The sequence below is a fragment of the Gallus gallus genome, chromosome 1 (genome assembly GCF_016699485.2).
Source record: "Gallus gallus isolate bGalGal1 chromosome 1, bGalGal1.mat.broiler.GRCg7b, whole genome shotgun sequence".
NCBI lineage: Eukaryota > Metazoa > Chordata > Aves > Galliformes > Phasianidae > Gallus > Gallus gallus.
The window spans coordinates 57792999-57806265 of record NC_052532.1 but is presented as its reverse complement, the minus strand read 5'-3'; the positions used below and the strand labels follow the sequence as shown (position 1 = coordinate 57806265).

The 13267-nt window shown below is 40.9% G+C and overlaps 1 long non-coding RNA gene across 2 annotated transcripts; it reads right to left on the bottom strand.

The window, feature by feature from the left end:
• Positions 1-3238: 3238 nt before the first annotated feature.
• LOC121107282 lies at positions 3239-12576 on the bottom strand. Of its 2 annotated transcripts, XR_006931770.1 has the most exons (3): positions 12390-12576; positions 6507-10356; positions 3239-5182 (listed from the first exon to the last, which is right to left on the bottom strand). It is a non-coding gene; the product is annotated as an uncharacterized LOC121107282 (long non-coding RNA). The 2 variants fall into 2 exon arrangements; XR_005841034.2 differs by lacking the exon at positions 3239-5182 and having other exon boundaries at positions 5594-10356.
• Positions 12577-13267: the final 691 nt, after the last annotated feature.

The window sequence follows — 13267 nt, the reverse complement described above, 5'->3', positions numbered from 1 at the left end:
TTCCTGTCTTCTGTGTGACAAGCAAAGAACCTGATGAAGTAATAAAGAATGGCATGGACTTCTTGCAAGTTCTACTTTACTTTTAAAACTGCTCCTACATTGTTTTGCATGGACACATTTTCACTGCAATTGCTTCTGCAAAGGTTGAGGAGGTATTCTTCTGGAAAAAACTGCACTCATGAAGACATGGAAACAGCTTGTATTTTCATGGAAGTTTAACTTGGAAGACAGATAACCAATTTTGGGTACTGGTAACCTCAATATGGGACACAGATGTAAAACATATATTCAATTTTTCTGAATCAATTATTCAAAGTGAACCACAGCCAAGGTAGCTCAGGAATAGAACAATGACCAGGAGCCAGCTTAAGCTTCTCAAGTGCTTCAAATAATTCATCAAATAACATTTATAACAAATATTCATTAAATAACTATTCACATACTCCTGGACTTTAACCAAACAATATATATATGCAAAGGCTTAAAACAAAGTTCATACTTAAACATTGGCAGATGCCAAAAGTCTTCCAGAAAGGGGGTTCAAGCCAGTCGGAAAAGTTGCCCTGTGTTCATCTCATTTGGGAGTCATGTATTCTGCAGCAACTTTATAACATGTAAAACATGATTCAGGAGAATAGTTTCCACATTGTACACTTATTTCACTTCTCAGTAACACTTCATAACTACAGGCTACTCAATAAAAATCTGACTGCAATAGGATTCTTTTGATTGGCTTACCATATCCCTCAGATTCATAGTCATGGGTGTGCTGGCTGGAAGTGATCACTGGTACATCTGGGCCTGTATCACTTAAGAATCAGGACTACGGCCAGTTTAAGATTAGATCAGATGTTGCTTCTGAGTTCTTAAAACCTCTAGGGATGAAGGGTCTCTGACCACTCTGGGTAACATGTTCCAATACTGCAACATCCTCCCAGTGAGGAATTTTTGCCCTGATGTTTAACCTGAACTATACAAGCTGCAATGTGTGACTATTGACCCTTGCTATACATTTGCTACTATTGCTAAGAGTTTATCTCAGGCTTTTCTGTAACTCCTGGCCATGTAGCTTGATGCTGTTACTTAGCCCCAGATCCCACCTTCAGCAGGCTAGAGTAGTCCAGTAGAGTAGACCCTGATCATCAAGTCTTCAACCTGACCATCACTGTTTTCTCACCTTCTCCCCTGAACTGGAGAGTTCTCAAACTGGAAACTATATGAAGTGTGACTTCACCAGTGCTGAATTATCACCTTCCCTTGGCCACACCACCGCAAAGGCTTCTGCCATGCTGTTGGTGGTGCTTGCAAGGAAAACAGCTACTAGCTCTTACACTTGGCATCTGCTGTGACCCCAGGTCTTGTTCAACTGGCAGCTGTTAGGACATTCTGTCCTCAACCTGCTGGTGCCTGCTGCTGCTGCTCCTCAGATAAGGAGCTTTGGATTCCTCTTTCTGCACTTCAGGAGGTTTCTCTTGGCTCAAGATGTATTGGAACATAGCTCAGCTCTTCAGTATGTTAGGTATTCCCTTAGTTTAGCATCATCTGCAAATTTGCTAAGGGTACATTCTGTCCCTAGTGTTGAGTAATTAATATTAATACAAGCTACAGGAGTTAGTACTGATTAGTTGTTATTCCATAGTGCTCCCAAAGCTCAAGTGAGAAAAATGAAACATCTCAGTCAGGATTTCTAGTTGTCAAGAAAGAATAAGTATGGAATGTCAGAGTCCACAAGGCAGAAACATCTGCTGAATAGTTCTTGCCTGTTGCAGCATAGAGCGCTCAAGAGGAGTGCAAAACAAAGGGATAAAAAGACATAGTCTAAAAGAATCAATAAGAGCAGAACATATACACTAACTAATAAAATATGGATAAGAAGTGGCAAGGTGAACAATTTTTAGCATTTTTATCTAGTCTACAGCATTTGTATTCTAGCAGACTATGACTCTGCATGGGTTCTATCTGCAAACATTTGAATTCTTCACTGTGAATTTATCCTCCCCAGTGACTAATATTCCTTGGAGATACCTCAAAAGTAGAAACTGAAAACAGGGCTTCACAGTATCAATTCTTTTCACCATGGGTTCCTCCTTACAGTTAAAGAATCAATTTTTCTTTGCCTGGAGAATATTTTCCCATGTGAGTCAGGACTGATAATATCTTGTGGGATAAAGTGTAGTTTTCTAGGAGCCAAGCTCAAGTTGCACACAGGGAAAAAAAAAAAAACAAAAAAAACCCTACCAGTTGTGCCCGTGAACTGACTAATATTTTTGTAGAGTAACTTTCTTCTTTAAAAAAATCAAATCAAATAAAAAAAAAGGGCAGGAAAGGAAGGTATCACGCAGGCTATTTTCACTTGAGCACAAGGTATTGCATCTCACTGTGTTAGAAGAAATCTCCATTTTTCTTGACCTTGCCTTCTAGATACAATCTATTCTCAGGAAAAGAAAGCTTCAGTGTTCATATTATATCACCTCTTTATTGTAAGTTGGCCATGGCAAGGGAAAGAAACATCTGAGCTCTAAAGGAGGATAGTCTCTGTGTTATTATGATGGAACTAAGGATCTACATGTCTCCAAAACCAGAACTCATGCATTTTTTCTCCTGAAAGAGGAATAAAATCACCTGTGAAATAAGTTCATCAAGCCTAAATGAGGACTAGTTTGGTGACCAGTTTTACCAAAGAGTCTTTTGATCCTGACCTCCATTTCTGAGACAGCTAATCTACTCTGTAGTAAATTCTGCCAGAAGATACACAATTTTTCCACTAAGAGGCTCCCATGTATTTCTTAAAAATTCCTATGTCTTGAAAATCAGTCTGCTTCACACTGCATTACTCCATACCTCTGAAGAACCACCTAGGAAGGACATTCTCTTTTTCCATTGGCACAGCACTGAATCTTTTCCCACATTTTGCTGTTTTCATAGAGCCATCAGCATAGGCCAACTGTACTGCATATATGTACTCAATGTAGTGGCATAATCAGCCCTCCTTGCACTACTAAATTGTAAATCCACATAAATTGTATAGTTACAGACAGTTTCCTTGAGACTAATTCTCTACTAATGATACGTTCAATCTCTGCTCTCAAGTGAGATAATGTAGGACTTGCCTAACACTAGTGTTATAAATCACCTGGCAATGCTTTGTGAGGAAAGCACTTTTTTTTTTTTTTTTTTTTTTTTTTTTTTTTTTTTGCTTGAAACTGTTTTTGGTTGATAACTGGAGATAAACCTGATACATGTTGTGAAGCATCTCCTCTCAGACTGTGTCAAAAGACCCAGTGAGCACCTGGAGGGACAAGAGGTATAAAGTGATCAAGACTGCTTTTCATCTGAATTTAAATACATACTGAGGTATAACACCAACTTAGCCCTTCATTGTAAACTTTGGCCTTACATAAAAAGCCCTGACTAGCCTACAGCATCACACATTCCTGATCAAAAACCAAACTGCAAAACATTTTACCACGAAGAGCAGCTCTGGCAAAAAGTAGCTCTCATCAAAGTGATGATTTGACCTGAAATGCTGAGTCGAGGAGAATCTAAGAAATCCTCTTTTGGCCCCAGGAATACAAGTTCCCTTGATTTCCTACATACGGTGTTTTCACTCATTTTTCCTCTTCTTTCTTAACCTAGCGCTAAACTGTTCAATCCTTCCCTGCAGTTAGGAACATTTATTCAGATGCAAATTACACATGCACATTACACATGCAAGAGAGAACTCACTACCAAGAGCAAAGGGTGGGCTTACATTTGAGTTTGTATCCAGGCTCAGCTGGAAAATCAGGGCACCTTGTGGACTCTGTCCAAAGTGCACTTACCCCTCTAGATTTGTCCCTCCCAAGCAGCAATCAGAGCAGGCTTCTTTCTTTTGATTTGGTTTCCATCAGCAATTTGTACAAATTATTCCTCAGCTAAGTCTACGCAGTACAGTGTTGCACATTAACGCATGGGTTCATTTCCTTGCAGCTGTGTGCTCAGCAGAGGTTGGTCTATAAAAGCTGCCATCAGCTATTGTCAAATAAGAAATGAGAAATGTTATTATTGGGAATTGTGATTCTTTTTTCCACTAGCAATGAATCAATGCTCTACTGCTTGTTTATTGAGTTACAGAATATTGGCAAAATGCTGCCATTATGTCCAAAGAACATTCTTTCAAAAATTTTATGACTACGCTGCACCCGCTGTAATTGTGTAACTGCACTTCCTCTGGATTGAGACAACCTGCACTGTGGGGTGTCTCACAGTTTATGAGCTAAAAGAGTGAGAATCTCTTCACTGAATACAGTGGCCCAGCAGATGGGAGCAAGAGGGCACAGACCACACAAGGCTTGAGTTAACGGGCTCTGGTGTTCTCCGCTTTATGTTTCCATCCTCATGATGCTGTATGCCTGGCTCTATATGCCTCCTCAAAGTATCAGTTGCTCTCCTTACCCTTGGAATTTCTCCCAGAAGGTTCCTTTAGCCACTGCTCCCACTAAGTCCCAGTCCCTTTCTTGTAGACTTTTCTGGTCAGCCAGTCTCAGCTCCTGCCTCCATTCTGTGCTTTCTTGGGAGGTGCCAGGAGCATGGAGACACTCAGCTGTAGCTCAGTACAAGAGTTAGGGCTCTCTTTCCCACACATAGGCTTGCTTTTCTGCACACCTATGATGTAAACGTAGATGATGAGCATATTCCTGAGCACAGATAACCAAGGGCTATATGAAATACAGGACTAGCACTGAAGAATATACTGCAGAGCTGACAGATTCAGTCCCCTGAAAAGTAAACTAGTTTCTCTCAGCTAATCGCAACTGCTTAGACTTTGGGTATGTGGAAATGAGCAGGCTCACTGTGGAGCCAATGGAAGAAGCATAGGCAATTCCATGGTTCCCTATGAACCTTTTCCATGCATTCCTCTGGATGACAGAGTACTCAAAGCCTCCCATCCTTCCTGGCAGTCTGAAAAGGGATCCCAGAGTCCTGATCACTGTAATCACTTCTTCCAGCTCAGAACTCTTAATCAAGCTTTATGGCTCAAATGGAAACAGAAGAAAGGCTTCCCAAAGAGCCTAAAACTGACCATTCTGGTATATTCAGCTTGCAGGAGGTGAAGGGCTGCCAGGAGAAACACCTTTGTTCTGACGTGCTGACAGAAGATTTCCTTCCACTAGTTTGGTCCTGCCACCAGGGGGGGAGTGTGCTGAAAGTACGAAAAAAAGGAAGTTCACCTGGGGAACCAAACCCCGAGGAGTGAACTCTACATGGTGAAGAGGTGTAATCAGTGCATCTGATGGCTGCTCATCCAACTAATTAGGAATTGGGTACATGACTATAGGCAAACTGCAAAAAGAGTAGTTCCTGAATGAATTCCTGCCTCCTGAAGGACAGTGAGACTGACATAATAGGATAAAAAGCAGCTCCCACAGCAGCTTCTGAATAAGAAATTGGGTTTGAAGATTGCAGAAGAGTAACTTGGCCTTCTGGAAAAGTAACAACTGAGAGAAAAAAAAAAAAAAAAAAAAAGACATGGAGAGAGATTTTTCCAACTGTAAACTCAATTGCTGTTCCAGATGGTGGCAGAAGAAAGTCACAATGGGATCACAGAGTATTCTGTGATGCTTATCTGCTACTTACAACTCACTTCCTTCTGGAAAAAAAAAAAAAAAAGAAGAAGAAAAAGAAAAAAAGAGAAAGAAAAAAAAGAAGAGACGCAATCAAAACTGCAAACAAGCTGAAAACTATTACTGTAGGTTGTTTTCTTCAGATTTCACCATGCCTAACCTCTCCCCCCCCTCCAGCACTACTGCAATGTGTAAAATATTATCTCTTTCTCCCAAAATTTATAACTGCTTCTGGCAGGGAACTAGAAACCTACAGAAGAAAGTAACAAATCGGGAGTGATCATGCAAGTATCTCTTCCCACCAAGAATCATCTGAGTGATATGAAAGGGTAAAGTAAGAAAAGGCTCTGCCCTGGTCTAATGCCATGGTCCTGCAGTGCATGTCAAAGTGACTCCACCACCATAAAGAGGTCCAGATCTGCCACTGACTTACCACACTTTCTGATTACCAGAGCTTTGTGTATTGCATCCTGGAAAAGAGAAGCTCCCTTCATTTCACTAACTCCGTAGTGCACATTTTTACATCAAAACAGTATTTTTGTTTTAGGAATATAGCAGTCTCTTAGACCAACTGTTTACCAGCCAGATCCAGGCAGAGGAGCAGGCCAACTGGAGCCATGATATTAATAGTTGTGAAGAAAAGAACATTATCGCGTCTAATACAGTCATGAACAGATGGCCTGCTTGTAGCACAGAAATCCTTCAACCCATTTTCAGGCTGTAAAGTTCTCTGTGTCAAAATAAAATGTACCAAATAATGACTCAGGATGCTCTGCTTCCTTTCCAGAGGCACACATCCTATCACAGAAACAAGTTTCCACTTTTTCTAGCTGTTTAACTCAGCGGCTTTTCTTACACTGAAACAGATTTATCATCATATTTTTCTATTCCTATGCCTCTTACTTTCCTGTTGAATGTGATTCCCTCTGCTCCATTTCAGCTGCCCTCCTTCAACCCTGAGGTGTCTGTGAGAGACCCTGCAGACGCAGTAGCTTGTGGCAGAGCCCTTACAGGATCAATTCTCCCATTCCCTCCCACCTCCATTCCCCCGGTGCCTGTGAAATCTCAGCAGTTAGGTCTTGTCAGGCTGCACTAAAGCTTTGCATAGCTTGGTTTTAAAGAAGCCAGACAAGGTGAAAAGGAGAGGAATTTTTTCCAGCTCCTCTCTCTTTTGACAAGTTGACATTTTTATGTGGAAAAAGATGAGAACATGAAGATTTTTTTATTATTATTATTTTTAAGTAATAATTAGAGAGAATAAATGAGAGACGGGTTAATCACGTGGCACCTGAGAGGCAGTGAATCACTGCTGGCATGTGTCATGACAGAGTCTTTGGACTGTGTTAAAGTGTCATGCATTAAAAAGCCCTGTGTACCCCTCTGAGTTGCTTGGTGATGTGCTGAGCACAGCAGCTATTCTGACACAGGGCTGAGGGCAGCTCAAATGTTTTTAGACCATCTTTAAATCTCATTGGCTTTCTGGTAAATATATGCATCCACTACAGCTTTAAATGTGACCTTGGAAGGGCAAAGTGTAAGGCACACTCTGTGGCAGGGTGTCCTCAGAGATTGTCACAGCTCCAAGTTCTTCCATGCACTCCAGTCTAACAAGTCAGATCCCAAATTCCTTGTTTTCTCTATTCTGAACACTAGACCTTCTACACAATGACTAATAATAGCAGAAGCTTTTGTACTGTCTCCTCTCCTCTCCTCTCACTCCTACAGTTTTGTATTTAGATTGCTGCTAGTAGACGTGACTGCCATTTCTTCAGTGTCTCAGAAACCTTTGCAGTATCCAAAACTCACATCACTGTCTTTTTTGTTCCTATAGCCAAATCCTTTTATCACTGCTTTTGTTGGCTAATATTAGCGTAATGTAATTCAGTCATTTACCATTTAGTGCATGTCTACACCAGTATGGACTTTAACCTAGCTCAGATGATCTCTTAAACATACAGTCCAGATACTGGAAACAGTCTAATTATTATTCCTGTCAGTAACTTAAAGGTGGGTTATAAGAAAGAAGTGGATGGATTCTTTAGTAGGTCTGTTGTGATAGGATAAGGGAAAGCGGTTTCTAATTAAAAGAGGAGAGGTTTAGACTGGATATAAGGAAAAAATATTTTACAATCAGAGTGGTGAGGCACTGGAACAGGTAGGCCAGAGAGGTGGTGGAAGCCACCTGGAGATAGTCGGGCTGGAGGGGCTCCAAGCACCCTGATCCAGCTGTAGGTGTCCCTGTTCATTGCAGGGGTGTTCATCTAGATGGCCTTCAAGGGTCCCTTCCAACTCAAGCAATTCTATGATTCTACAATTATAAACTGAGACTAGAAAACTAGTCCATGCAGGAAAGTAACTGAAGAGCTGCGTGATTCTGTGACCAGATCAGAAGATATGTGATTAAACAGTTTCAGGCATCTATGTGATATTTGCAACATGCAAAGTAAAAATAACAGTAGTTTACTGAGAAACAGCAGACATATACTCACACCCACTCCTTCACATGCACCTTATTTTGAAATAAAACAAAAATTCTGCACAGAGTAAATGGACTCAAAACAGAAAACAGAAGATAATCACCCCTCAGCAAGTTTTGTCCATTGTATAAAGCAAAATACAGATTTCATTGCATGAAAAACATGGGGCTAAACTCTGTGCTGAAGTGATTCTCACATTGCTCTTCCCATCATTCCACACCATGTTTTGAATTTGTGGTTGACTGCACACTGGTGTGGGGGCTGTAATTTCAATGTCTTAATTTTGTGACTTCTACTCATTTGAATTCTCATCTGCAAAGCTGCACGCAACTTGACCACAGAAAGGTCCCCAAGTCAGAAACATGGCACTTGCACACTGTCAGTCAAGGTAGCCAAACAGCAGAATGGCAGCAGCTTGACTGAAAGGCAATAGCAAAACAATAAGAATCATCCCAGTCCTGTCAAACTGCCATGCTCAGCCAGATTGTTGTTAACAGGGCTCTGAAAAGGGCTGGCTGAAACAGTGGCTAGAAGGCAGCTCTGTCTCTCAATAAAGAAAGAAGACGAGCTGCATTTCTTGTAATCTATAATGCTGAATTTCCCAACTTTCATGATTCAATCAACTTTTTGTTGCAGAGAATAGGGGGTGGATAAGGGGAGGGAGGAAGCTAGGTAGAAAAAAAACTTCTCCATTCTTCCCTTCTTTGGTCAGTCTGGTTTGGTTTATTTTATCTTGACTGTAGGAAAGGATAAAGCAGCCTGCCTTAGAACTTGTTTAAACATTGTCAGTAGAAAAGGTTTTGTTTGTTCTTCCCTTCACAGTCAAAAGTTACAAGATATTAACATCTGCTGTCCTTTTTGAAAAAGCAGAGCACTGTCTAATTTCTTGACTTTGCATGGTGGATACAGCTGTACCTAACAGTTGTTGCTGTTCAAAACACCTGGCACCAACACCTGGCATAAGAACTAAGAGTAACACCAAGCAGCTAACAAAATATTGAAGTAACAGCACCTGCACCTCTTTCTTTCTCCCCCATCTCTATCCAAGGAATTCCTAGCATTGCTGTCAAAACTCAGATTCTCTAATTTTACTACATTCAAGTATCTTCTTAACTACACACAGATTTATGAGAGAAAAGTCCTGCAGTACTTGTTGGCTCACATACAGTCAACTTTTTTTGAGTATGCTTGGTTTCCTTGACTCATGAAGCAATCAAAGCAGTCCAAAGCAACACAATCTGTCCTTGAAGACTTTCAAGGTGAGGCTGGAAGAGATTCTGAACGTCTGATGTAGCAGTAGGTGTCTCTGTTCATTGCAGGAGAGTTGGATTAGATGATCTTTAAAGGTCCCTTCCAAATCAAACAATTCTGTGATTCTATTCTATGACTCTATGAAACTGGTCTATGACTCTATGACTCTATGAAACACTGCAGCTTTCTATAGAACTGCTACTTTCACCTGCTCCAAACCTACATGCCCTCCTGAAGCTGCCCACTGTTGGCCCTACTCATGGAGAGACAGCACCAACATCATTTAAGTTGCACACTCAGCTGCTCTTGTTCTCTTCAAACCAAGCTTATCCATGTACCCAAGGCACCATGTGGCCTTCAGAGCTGATCTGCTGTGATGGGAGCACCTCTTCTGCTCTTTTTCTTGGCTGGACTCAGGCTCATTTCTGCTCTCTCTTTGATAGCATAGATTATCCTTTATCCCCTAACAAATTCCCTGTTCATCTCCCTGCTTGATCCTCAGAGCTCCATTTGTAATTCCCATGCACTTTTCCAGAAAGTTGGACATGAGTCTGCTTGATGCCACTTAGCACTGCTTGGCGCCACTTAGCACTGCTTGGCTATGAGTGCTGCAAGCTCTGCTTCTGCCCCATGAAAAAATGACATGAACAGCACTGAAAAACAGGGGCACTGCCATGTGAAACTTCGCCAGATGGATATGCCAGTATTCTGCACATCTCACTAAACAGTTTTATCTGCAGAAAATTGCATCCATTTTCAGGTCTAAATGAAAAATATTTTACCCAGTAGAAGAATTAGGCCTTCTTTCCAATGCCTTTATGTAAGCTACTTCGGAGGAGAGGCATTTCCTTTCCTTCATTTTCTTTTAGTTACCCTGAAACTGTGCTGTGCTTGATTGAAGTGAAGCAGCTGGCTCCTGGAGCACTGCACAAAATGGTTTCTGCAGAGAAAGAGTAAGAGAGCCTGAAGAGCTGAAGTATTTTCATGTTTCTGTTCTCCTTCACCTGCACCATCAAAGAAAAAGTCTGTGGAGCAAAAAGTTGCAAAATAAGACAGAGTATTAGACTTATTCTGGAATAAATCCACTCCTAACATATTACTGAAGCATCACTTTTATCCCTGGATACTTATTATTTAATCAAACAGCATTTGTGTGGAGTCAGTTTGTGCAGCTTTAAGACTGTCCTCCACTCTGGAATAGTTACTGCACAAAGGTTTGGTTTTTTTGTTTTTTGTTTTTTGTTTTGTTTGGGTTTTTTTGTTTTGTTTTGTTTTGTTTTGGTAGCCATTATTGTCCATCACCCACACTATCACAAGAGAGAAGAAAATCATTCTCTGCAAGAGGGAACTCTGGTCAGATCAATCCTAAGAGAAGTTGGATTTATAGGGAAGTTCTACTGGAGTTTATTTTTTCTTTACTGCCCTTCACTGAGAACTTCGAAATCAGAATGTGTTTGCTGGATAGCTTTCATTGCCTTACTGCCAGGCTAGTCACTGTTGCTACCATCTCATTAGCTAATCCATTCCTAAATTAAATATGGATGGGATTCAACAGACACATACGCAGGAATGGGTAAAGAGGCTGAGCACAATATAAGTGTAATTGGCTCTGATGTGATGTAGTGTCTGTAAATGCTACACATTAATTAGCATTCCAGGGCAATCTGACTGCTTTCCTACTTAACTGCCCATACAGGATGTCAGTTTATGTAGGTATATATGCAGAGAAAGCTTTTTGGTTATTCCCTGGTGTGAATATCAGAATTAAATGACATTGAAATGAGAAAAGCATGTTGAATAAAATAAAGTGCCTAGGATGGCCATGTATTTGCTTTACTTAGAACATAAAGTAAATTTGCCAACTCACGTAAGGCTTTATAAGCACAATATAATGACTGGCAGTGATATTTTTTCCTGAACATTGTCTCAGTCCTCACTTGATTTTTCAGTAAAGGTAGCAAGGGACAGGACAGCGCCAGAGGCAAAAATGGGTTGGAAGAAACCTGACGGCAAGTGCAATGAGGAATTCCAGGAGGGAGAGCTCAGGATCAGGGAGCACCTATTGACATAAAACAGAGCAAGAACGTGCCTCAGCCGGAGACTGCCCTGAGCAAGGACCTGCAAAGCACTGTGCAGTGTGTCAGATCCTCTTTGGAAAAAAAAATAAAAATAGAAAATGTATTGTGCCTAGGTGTCACCTAAACATTTTCTTTACTCCCCCCAACAGATGATCTTTTTCTAGTCTGTCCCTTGACAGTAGGAGATGACGGAGTGACACAGTCAGCCTTGTGCTCACTGCTGAAAGCCTGGGAAATCACAGCTATGAGACTGAGAGGGGAACAGAGAGGTGGTGGATGCCCCATCCCTGGAGGCACTCAAGGTCAGGCTGGAGGGGCTCTGAGCACCCTGATCGAGCTGTGGATGTCCCTATTCATTGCAACGGGGTTGGACCAGATGGCCTTTAAGGGTCACTTCCAACTCTAGAGATTCTACGATTCTATGATTTTACATGAAATATGAAAAGACAAATCATATGATTCTGTGATTTTCCATGAAATATGCAAAGACAAATCATTTCACTATCAGGTATAAATATGTCCTTTGATCTCATCCATATGCATGGCAGGAGAGCTGTATTTTTTTAGCAGTGACCAAAGAGGAATGCTTCAATTTACTACTGGTCTAACAAAAGCACCTAAATGTTTCCACTTTCCCAGAAAGCTCATGTTCTCTTCAGCAATATATAGACACAGTAGTAAAATTTTATTGTTTGCTCATGTGTTCACAGTACATGCCAGACCCTTTCAGCAGTCATTGGTTTGCACTCACAGTACACACTTTCACCTTATAAAATCAACACAAGTTCAAATTTTAAACACACTACATAAAATTTTTAAAAAAGAAATAAGAAAAGCACATTCCCTAGGCAGAAAGGCAGCTCTCCATATTATATTTCAGAGTAGGCAAAATAGTTCACTGTGCAGGGGTGTGCAATTGTTACTGAAATGTCCCAGCTTACTTGAACTGAAATAAAGCATTCCATAACTGATCAAAATACCTGAGGGCATGATCGCTCAATTCTTCTGGTTGTCAGCCTCCTGTGTAGCTCAGATTCCCACGTAGTCCTGTGGAAATTCAGCCATAAGAAAAAGTCAGGGAAACTCAGAGGGGAAAAAAAAAAAAAGAGAGAGAGAGAGAGAGAAAGAAAGAACTCTCAGTAAATCAAGTGTGAAATGCTTTCCACTGATACAAATTCAGATTATAAATAGGTTCACTCTGAATGCACAGATGCCCTTTTTCTGTTTCTTTCTGGAAACAGTGTGGCTTGCTGGCAAGAAAAATCAAAATAAATAGCTCGTTTATGTCAATTTCTGAATCTGAAAATGTTGTAATTCCTGCCATTTAGGCAATTCTAATAGTTTTAGAGGATCAGTTAGGGATAGAGACACAGCTCACGCCAAACTGCACATGTCCAGCTGAAAAACAGGCCATGCAGGACAAGATTTCACTTAAATCCCTACAGGAAGGTGCTTGTAATTAACTTTAATGAGGAATCCCTCCCATGCAGAATAGAATGTAGGAGTTACTTAAGAATAACAGAGATACAGAGGAGTAGAACAACAACAAAAATATTATATGAGAATTATCTGCCTCAAAAAAATATTTGTGAAGTAGGGATAAATATAACAGCTTGAAAACTAGTATAAGGCTGATATGTGACATTTCACCATGCCTGTGGCAAGGCCCTCCCTCAGGCTTAGAAGAGAGCAGGGAAAGAGGAAGAGGTTGAGAGGTTGGCAGCAGTCCTCACCTTTGTTCTCTGCAACAGCAGGGCACACTGCTTGGTTCTCCAGTTATGTCTCCAGGCACAGGTCTGGGCTGTCTGCTTCATTTGCTCCCCTTGAGCCCTCTTTCACCTTGTTTCACTCTGATCAC